Raw genomic sequence first — 10529 nt, 5'->3', positions numbered from 1 at the left:
GGTAAAAAAAAAAAAAAAAAGGGGAACGGCACACCGTTACTCCATTTTCGAGACGAGTAATATTTCCCCGTCGCGTATCGCGCGACACTTGTTGTAATTACGGGCGCAACGTGCGTGGAAAGAAGAAGGCGACGGTGAAGAAGAGGGAAGGCTCGAAGGGAGAGCGATGGACGTTAGAAGGAACGGGGGGGAAAAGTTTCAATTGCCGATCGATCCGGCGATCCGGATATCATTCGGTGAAACATACCCCGTGGCAGCTGGCGGTCGCAATTTTCGAAATATCCGACCTACAAATCATTCGCGCCCCAGTAACCAACCCGCGCGCACTTTAATTTCGTTCCTCTCCTCTTTTCTTTCCTCGATATTTCTCTCCCTCGCCCTCTCCCTCTCTCTCTCTCACCCTCTCTTGTTTTTCTCCTCTACGTCGTCGCGCTTCNTTTCGAAACGAGCGACGAGCGAGACACGGTTTTATTTATCGGCGATCAACGGGGCGGGGGGGATCGATGCCACGGATCTAACACTTGCACTGGTGTAATAATATTCATGCAGCCGAGCATGGTGCATCGTCACGAAGCGCGTCGTGCATTCCTTGACACGATTACGCATCGATGCGCGACGGAAACTTTACGCCCGTTTACGTCGTTTATTATATATCCCTTGATTCCGCACGGTCAGCATCCAACGATCAGATCGCACCGGTATCCATTTTTTTTTCCACAGTGGAACAGTCAGAGAAAGACAGGAAGAAAAAAAAAACACTCACTACGCAGTTTAACGAATAAAATCACGCACAACGTCGTTTCCCGTGAAACGAAATTCTCGCACGTCTATCGTCCTCGCGACTTTGTGCCCGATTACGACGATATTGTTATTTCCCCCTCTCTCGATGGCAACACCGTGCTCGAAAATTTCCTGGAATTTCTCGCTGCGAACTTTCGTATATATAAACGAAGGATTAAACGGCGCAGAAATTTTGTGTTTACAAAATCGAAACGAGCACGGGCCGTATTCGAATTTTCAAAACAAACACTCGCGTTTCTTTTATACGACACATATGCGTTTTCTCGATCTCGAGGGCGTGCATCGAACGTTCGAATATTCCTTTTTTAAATCCAGCATTCCTCGTGGATGGATCGTGTCCACTTGCCGCCGTTTTTTCCATTTTTTTCACACGCTCGTGGATCGCACCGTCACGTCACGATGCACCGTCGCGTTCGCCGGATGATTCTTCTTCCGTCTCGTGATCATGGCACGTCGAGGGCAAGGAGAGAATTTTTTTTTTCCCGACCTCGACTCCCGTTTTTTATCGTATCTCCACGGTGGCCACGATCGTTGGACGCCGCGTTTCCGTGGGTGTCGCGTTGAAAAGGGGGTCGAAAGCGTGGCAAGAATCGTGAGGACGGAATCTTTTTTCCCTTTCCTCGAAAAGTAGTCGCACCTTGGCGGGGGATGCGCGCGCGAAACCACCACGAGTGATGCTGGGCTCGGACTGGAGCCTCCGGCGTGGCGCTAGCGTCGCCACGACTCGGGCCAAAGCGGAATCACCACCACCCCGCGCCCCGCCCCGCCGTGTCCACCACCCTGATCGGCCACGGGGTGGTAACAGTGGCGGAGCCCGCCAATCTACTACCCCGCGCCTTCTTCTTCCTCCTCTTCCTTTTCCTTTTTAACATTTTCCTGAATTATGCGTCGAAACGAGTGTTTCGGACGGTGGAAAATTATCGATTCGAAAAATTGTTAAAAAAAATTGGAAAATCGTGGAGAGAATCTCTCTCGTCGGTGGAAGGGATTTATCGAGCGCGAAGACGTCCGTCCAGACATTAAACGCATTCCTCTCTCCTTCTCTATTATTTTTTCGCGAGCGAAGATTTCGCCATCTTTAATTTTATTTTTAACAATTCAAGTTCGAATTCAAATTTCATCTAAATTTCTAATTAAATTTCTAATTAAACAACGCGATATTGTCAATATACGTTTCATAAAGAAAGAATGTATTTTTACGTCGAGAGAGAGGGAGTTGGAATTGAATCTCAAGTTAATCTCAATTTGAGCGAATTTGAAGAAATCTTTATCCTTTCCATTCGTCTTATTTCTATTGTTGAAAAGACAAATAACGTAATTATATTTGAATTGTAGCATCCTTTGAGAAGCGGATTTCGCAAAAAGTTAATGTAACGGCAAATCTATTCAATAGTAAATATAGTACTTTGATGTAGTACGAAGAGATTACATATAATCAGATAGAATAAATGATGAAAATTTATTAATTTAAATTAATCGAGATCGAAATGTTGCATAGATGCGTTTTCATTTCGGATATTTAATTTGAGATTCGCTTTAACGATTCCTCTTTAAATTAGAATGGAGATGCGATAAAAAAATACATAAAATGTAATCATGTTTCAAAATTCGAGATATTGCGAGATCTTCAAGATCTTACGAGATATGTATACATGTGCTTCGTTACGGAATCGTTACGAAGAATAATACTACTGTAGATATAAATGATTCGGAGTTTATTGTAAAATCTTGGACGGTTCTTAAGGTTTCAAAACTTGACCGCAAAACTAAGCTGAAACTCAACTTTTCGCCCGAGAATTCAACTTAAAATTAAAGTTTAAAGACTTATAACTTCGTAACACGCCGTCCCGCTTGATCCCATGGGCGAGGATAGTTAACTCAATAGCCTATCTTTAAAACGTACGAGCGCATCGAGACCCCCCTTTTCCCCAACATAAAACACCAACGATATCGTGTGCATAATAATTTCGTGGTCCCTGGAATAATTAACAGGTAAAACAATGGTCGATAATAAACAACAATACAATCGATACAAATAATAATTTTCTCGACTTCATCATCGTCGGAATAATATTGAACGATTGCACACGTTCGTTGGTCAAACAAATGGAAATTCGGGAAACGCAATATTCACGAAACAACGTTTTCGTCTAATTTGTTAAAATGTTTGCATCGTTCATCCCTTCCCCTTCCCCTTATTTTTGCGTTTTATTTTCCTGTATTATTTTTTTTTTTTACATATAAATAAAAATCTTGAAAAAAAAAACGCCTCGACTTCTTTTTTATCACCTGTATCGCGAAATATTCGGTGTATCCGTGTGCCGCGAGCGTATTCCGTGAAACTAAGTTAATTAAAACGTGATATCAGATATCGGTTTGCGCGAGACAAGCGCAACTGCAGGACGATGGGACCGTGACGAGGGGAGGGGGGAGGTTGATGTCTCGTGCAAACTGAGCGGACCAACGAAATAACGATTGTGTCGTTCCAATGGTGGTAGTTATTGTTCTACTTGGGACATGATCAAAAAACCAAAAAAGATCGGATCAAAAAAAAAAAGAGAGAGAAGAAGAATGAAAGGAAACGAGAGAGAGAAAGGGAGAGAGAGAAAAAAAAGATCGGTCGCAATAACGAGGACACCGACCTGCACCCCATTCGTCTCTGTCCGTTCTTTCGTTGGAGGAATTAAGCGTTATAGCGACGTTACGCTAAGAGACATCAATTTTCGCACTGGGCTACATCCCGGATTGCTAAGTCTCCCTTTTTAGAAACAAAATAGGGGAAAAATCCAAGTAATAAAATTCCTCGCGATTGCAAAATTTTGCGAACAAGAGGGATAACACATAAGGGGAGTTCAAAGTTATCGCGACTCAGTTCGACGATTTAATTATAAATTCACTTTTTGGAAAGTCGATCGAAAGCAGAGACGGGAATTATTTGCCATGATTCGCGCGTACAATGACGATGAATCTTGAGAACAGAAGGAAAAGAGACGTCCCAAGCGGGAGAACGTCGATTAATTCTTATTGTCAGGATCGGGCAGAGTCGAAGGAAAATATAACATCCTTGGATGACCACCTGATCTCGGAATAGGATCGACTATCACGATCTCGATTCCAGAGGGACAATTGGATCGGTCGCTTCGCTCCAACCGTTCGAATTTCGGACCCAATCGGATTTGTACAAAGTGTTCATTTAAGAACGTAGCTTATTAAAAACCCTCCACCACTCTTTGTTCCCTCTACCCTCTACGCCTCCTTCATTCGACCGGTAATTTGAATTTTTTTCTTTAAAACGTTTCCAATTAATTTTCCGATTCCCAATTTCCAATTACTCTTTTTTTTTTTCAAACGACCACGCGAAGTATAGCATAAATCTAGGCTAGGGTAGAAAACGATGCCAATGCTCTAATTAAAATGCACAACCACGACACATCGGCATAAGGGAATATTGTACGCACGATTGTACAGCTGAACGTGGAAGGATCCTTCGACGGCGCGAAACTAGATTGAGAGGAAATTAATTAAGATGGCACTGTCCGGGATCAAACCACCCCTTTTCGCACACCCTATCTACCGACTTGTGCAGGAACATTCCATGCATAGCTTGCGGCTACATTTCAGGCTGCTACATCACCAAATCCTGTCCCTTCCACCGCCTTGCACCCTTTACCCAGCTAGTAGTAGACACCATTCCCTCGCTGGTACCGGAAACTGCGCACGATGTATTCGTGGCGCCAGGTATATCCATCTATATATTCGTGTTATACAACGATGATACTATCCATTTACACATTTCAATAACAATCACCTCACAGCCATTTCTCTCTCGTCCATGAATATTGCTCTTCGTTAAATCGAAAGATTGAAATTTAGACCCAAGTTTAGATCGAGTTTAAACGACGAGACTTATTCAAAATAATTCTGTAATAAGGATTACTGATAAACCATTCGTTCTCAATCGATGTAATTCTTCTATTATTCCTTTTCTTTTTTTCTGCCTTGCGAAATTTTGTTGGAAACAATAGTTTTTAATCTCTGATAAATTTCGCGAAAAATACGCGTCGGAATTGATGAGGTTCAAGGTAGGGAAAATGATAAATTTCAGCGGAGCAATTGTTTCTCGAGGGGTGAAGCGTTGCGTTCCAGACGAGGAAAGAAGGAAACTAACAAGGTGAAATTCCCCGCGGGTCGAGGGCATCGAAGGAAAATTTTAATTGGCATCATTAGACTCAAGCGAATAATTAGCGCTTGAACGATCGAGGGTTTAATAGCGAGCCGGGAATACGGTCTTTAGGGGTCTTTTCACAGCTTTGGCTCCGCGTTACGAACCGCTTCCATGGGTACGTTTATCCTAAACGGGGCGACGAACTTTCATCCTTGCTTATTAATATCGTTCACAAAGTTTCCAACGAACTTCGACGTTTTCACCTCGTCGAATCTAAATGCATTTACCAAGAAATATTTATTACCGAGAAACAAACGTCGATGAAAAGTATATTTTTTTTCTTCCGACCAAGAATTTATATATATATTTCGTATACACTCTTTTTCTTACTCGAGATTATATTATACTGGATCCATTGTTTCAAGTTTACGTACGTCTTAAATAAGTGACCACCATTCCTTCCTCCTCCTGTTGAATGGTAAGAAAGGTGCAGGTAACAATACGCGTTGAATACTCCCCAAAGAGGGGTATAACGGTATAACGGTGGTGTAATAAACCTATTGTCCAGGGTACAGAAGTTTAATTAACTCGGACGACAATCAGATCTCTGCCACGTGGCAGAGCATTGTAACGTTTCGCGAATTCGAGAGGGAAACCGTAAGAAACATCGATTACGATAAAGATTGGGCCGAAGATTCCAAGTTAGTAATCAAGAAGGATGGAGGGTTGGAAAGATGTAAAAGTTGGTTGGTTGGTTGGTTGGTAAGGGGATGGGTTGGCGTTTAAAAATCGAAGAGGCGCACCGAGTGTACGAAAAAGTCTCCGATCCAATCGACGAGGCTATCAGAAGTAGTGATTAAAATGGAGGGGTAGGTAAGTGCTTGGTCGGCAAAAGGGGTTTGAAGGTGGGTTGAATGGTGGTGGTCGGTGGGGCGTCTCGTTTCGGGCTTGGGGAAACGTAGATAACACTTCTTACCCGAGGGACTTGCCGCGACCCCAATCTCAAGTCAGATATTGTTCCGAGCTTTGAAAGCTCAAAAGAACTTGTGAAAAGGCATTTCGTCCCGATTCGATGTATTATACCGGCCTCATAGGTATTGTACCCGCCGATCTTTCCTTCGGAGACCGACCACCGGGGTAAAAGGGAAAAGTATTCTAGAAACTTGTTCCTAACCTTCTCCTCGGACGTCTTGGATAAGCGCCGATTGTAATTTATAATCGTTACACGTCATATGAGAAAAGTTTCGAGGGATGGAACGTCTTGGAAAAAGAGAGAGAGAGAGAGAGAGAGAGAGAGAAAAGGAAAATTTCCGTTCGTTCAAAATTTCCCCTCGTTTTTTCCCCGACTATTATGGGGATTGAATGGGGTTGGTTCACGAGTTTATCACTCGAATCACACGGTTCTAAGGTAAAACCGTAGAAAGGAGCGGTTCCGGGGTCCATAAGGAATAGTGGAAGAGGACAAGGGTCCGAGCCACGCGATAAATAAATCTCGAAAGCTGCACCGGCAGCCTGGTACCGGGTGGAGGTAGATAGATGCTGCTTTCACCCCCCTTTAGCGGGCACGTTGAACGAATCGGTGAGGGAGAGAAGTTGCTTCTGTATGTTCTTCACGGTGGCACCGTTCACTCGGAAGGATTTAGGGGCAGCCTTGTAACTGTACGATACGAGTCCTGTTCCACGAGTGTGGATGGAGAAACGTAAGAGGACGACGAAGACTTGGAAAAGAGAGAGGTGATTGGTCTAACGGGGATGAAAGAGGGTCTCGGGAAAGGCGGCCAACAGAGAAATCGTAACAAACTGCCTTGACGGGACGTAGTTACGCAATAAGTGACAAGTTTGTGTACTTCTCCGATCGTTGGATCACTTATGCACGAGTCCAAATTGCTTTGCCACTGCGGCACCCCCGAAACCGGAACTTACTGCCCCCCGTCTAACGTGTCCGGATTTACGCCACGGATTACGTAACTATAAGTAACCCGCAGTACGTAACTCCCCGTCTCTTCGTTTCGTTTCAACGAACGGATCTTTGAATCTATCCGCTTTCCAATTTCTTCAAATCTTCTGCGAGATAGGAGAAAGAAAGAAAGAACTTTTCATCTGGTTGCCTGGTTTAAACAAGATGATAGAAACTTTATTTAATCGCCGAGCTCGAATTGACGTATCGGTATCTCGGTGTGTACGGGGAGGGGAAGGAGGGATTTCGTTTCGCCAACAATAGACCACAGGGTTCTTAAACGCCATCACTTTCAACGTGATTACTCCGACGCGATCAAAAGTTCATTTTATCGAGGTAACAGGCAGGATATTTATCCCTGCTAAAGTGAAAGACTCAAGGGCGTGGTTGCGGCAAGTTTTATACGACCCGAAGGAACCGAAGCAAACTTTCTTCTATACATTTTCGACGCGAAACTCGCACCTTTCCCCGGGAAAAAAGTTATCCTCCGCGTTGCATCTCAATAGCGCGAGACGCGGCTTGTATTCGAGAAATACGGCGACCCTCTTTTGTATCGCGACTGTTGAATCTCTGCGAGGGCAATGCTCGACTTTACCGCCTGTTCGCGCATATTTAATACGTAACTGTCGATACGAAACAGGTGTGTGCCAAAGAGAAAAAAAAGGAGACAGAAAAATTTAACATTCGAGTCTCTTATCTCAAATACTAATTCTTCTCATATCGCGATTATCGACTCCCTGCGAGAACGGAGATCGAATTTATTCGCGCGATTACTTAATACCTATAATTATCGATACAAAAGAAACAGAGAAAAAGAGAGAGATAAAAAACGCTAACGCTCGAATCTCTATTCTGCCCCAATTTTCGAAATCACCGCGACTCTAATCATCTACTCATCTCGGGCAGGAAATTAGAGCGCGCAGAGTTCGCCAGAGACGTTGGTAATGAAAGGCGAAGGATAAGTATTCTCTTCTTACATTTCCGTTTCACCCCCTGTGTCGCGTCGTTAGTCAGCTGATAGCCTGACACGTGACGAACCGACCGAATCATTAATCCTTCACCTCCGAAACTGGAGGAACTTTTGTCCCTCCAGGGATCCCGTTTCTAAAAATAGCGCTTTCAGTTTGTCACAAACTCTCGAGCTTCGATGCTCCAGCTTCGTCGAATCGGAACGTCCTGCTGAATTTTTATTCGGATATCATTGAAAACCGCTGATCCTCCCGGAAGCACGATTTTCATTTTGAAATTTCCCCCCTCCCCGGTCAATAGTTTCACGCGCGGAAACACTCTGGTATTTTCTGCAGCAACGTTGGAACGTGGAAGCGAAGTCGTGTGATAAATCGTTGACTTAGGCTTGTATTCGTACCTAAGTTTCCCTCGGCCACCTTCTCCACAGTTCATCACCCTTCCCTTCGATTCCGAATTCGATAACGTTGGAGATCTCGAGCCCGAAAACGATTGAAACGCGATGTAATTTTCGATTCCCCATCCCCCACACGTAAGATGAATCTTCTTACGTATGAAAGATCGTGGTAAATTTCGATTTTCTACGACGAAAATCCCGATAAATGGAGGGTTTATGATCTATCCGTCACCGTTTACGATACGAGATACACGAGAGCGTAGGATGGGGGGACGATTCTCTCGCACGGTAGTCTAAGGACATCTTCCATCGCTAATAAAACTTTATAGCATCTGGTGTAAATCGCGAAATCAGAAACTTTTTCCGGGAGAAAAGAAGGCGAAAAGTGATTTCTAGATTTTGTGAATCTATCTTGTTTTGCAAGCGTCTTAAGAAATAAATAAATAAACAAACGAATAAACCCTTTGAAACGGATAAAAAAGGAAGAATCAAATTATATTCAATCGAATGTGAACGAACAAACATCCCGAGATGAGAGACATCCAGAGTCTATTCGTTTTCTTGAACGCGTTCAAGAATTTTCCAGAGATGTACCGATAAACGGAGGGGGAGTAAACGGCAGAGATCAGTACAAATGGTAGGTTTACGATCCAAGGGATGAGATAGAGGAATGGCAGTTGATCAAATTCAATTAAAGAAACCGGAAGTTATTAGGAGTATCGTATAGATACGGCCGGATCGTTTCAAGATCTTCTCGGCGATATAACGAGAGGTTGGGCCAGTTCCATTGGAAGAAAAAGAGGGGAGAAGAGCGCGCGGCGCTACGATACTGCCGAAAAGTTTGTTTCCCGATTCGCTTATCTGATGCCGGCCAACGTGAAACTCTGAAATGGCTGTGCACCAGAGTGACGTAAACTGCTTTCCCGAAAATCCTCGATCCCTCGACACCTGATTCCTTTCTGCCGATACCCCGTTCCCTCGCGTATCGCGTTTCCGATCGCGCATACTCCAAACCATCGTATTTCCGCCCGAACATCCACTTTCCAACGATCCTGGATCCCGAACGATTCGTGGAATTTCGACGAAGAAAAACGTATTTGTCTCCTTTCAATGGTCAATTTATATATCGACGATAATTATATCGATATATAATTATATCGACGATAATTATATCGAAAGAATTAGGAAGAAGAATTAATCGGAAACGGGATTTTTATCGTGGAGAAACGAAGTTGTCCACGTTTACGCGAAGACGCGAAGGAAATGCGGAAAACGCAATCGTTCGCAGGCTGATCGACTTCGCGAAGACGATGCCCCGAGGGCGCAATTTCCTGGGGTTTATGCCGTTCCTGAACGACGCAGGTGCACAAGCGCACCACGTTTCTCCACGTTCATCGACGCGTGAGTGGTGCGCGCGATTCTTCGCGAACGAGGATTCTCTAACAGAATTAAAACCTTCTTCCTATATATATATTTCGATTTATATTAAATTCCGATAAACATATTTTCACATAGATATCACGAAAAATATGTTTTTAAACTTCTCGAATATATATTTTTTTTTAAATATCTTCAGATTCGATCTGAAGATCCTGTTTAGAGAACTCTCGCCAAAATTATTATTATTATTATTCGAATTACTCTCAAAGATAAAAATCGAAGAACAAATACTACTTCGATTACATCCTATTATTATTTTCGTGATCCCTTTTTGCGATCTTCGAATCGAACGAGACGCTCGACTTCTTCTCACGTGTCGGCGATGCAAGAAGAATCGAATCGCAACCGAGGAATCCCGTGCCTCCTCCGTGAGGTGTTAAATTATACGGCGGGGAACGGTTAATAGCGTGCGCGTTACGAAGTGTTACCAGTTTAACGGGGAACCCCGTTACGAACTGACTGTTTCAATTGGTTTGCATCCCCTGGGATTGTGACGGCGGTGGAACGGTCGAACGGCGCTACCGGTCCTATGGCATCACCATAGGCTCCCCTTTAACCACCCTACTCCCACGGTGGAGCATCCCCTTCGTATGGTAACTACGGCCAGCAACGGACCGCAATCTGCATTCCGTTACCTAATTGTCGTAACAGGCCGATGTATGTAGATGTAGATACGTATTGTACATACGGTCGAGGATGTGCACTCTATCGTGCACATACCAGGGACGTACCTACGTATATATACATATATGTATATATATATATATGTATATAAGGGGAAGGAAGAGGGGATTGGATACATG

The sequence above is a fragment of the Apis dorsata genome, unplaced genomic scaffold (genome assembly GCF_000469605.1).
Source record: "Apis dorsata unplaced genomic scaffold, Apis dorsata 1.3 scaffold_58, whole genome shotgun sequence".
Classification (NCBI taxonomy): Eukaryota; Metazoa; Arthropoda; class Insecta; order Hymenoptera; family Apidae; genus Apis; species Apis dorsata.
This window is presented reverse-complemented; position numbering follows the sequence as displayed.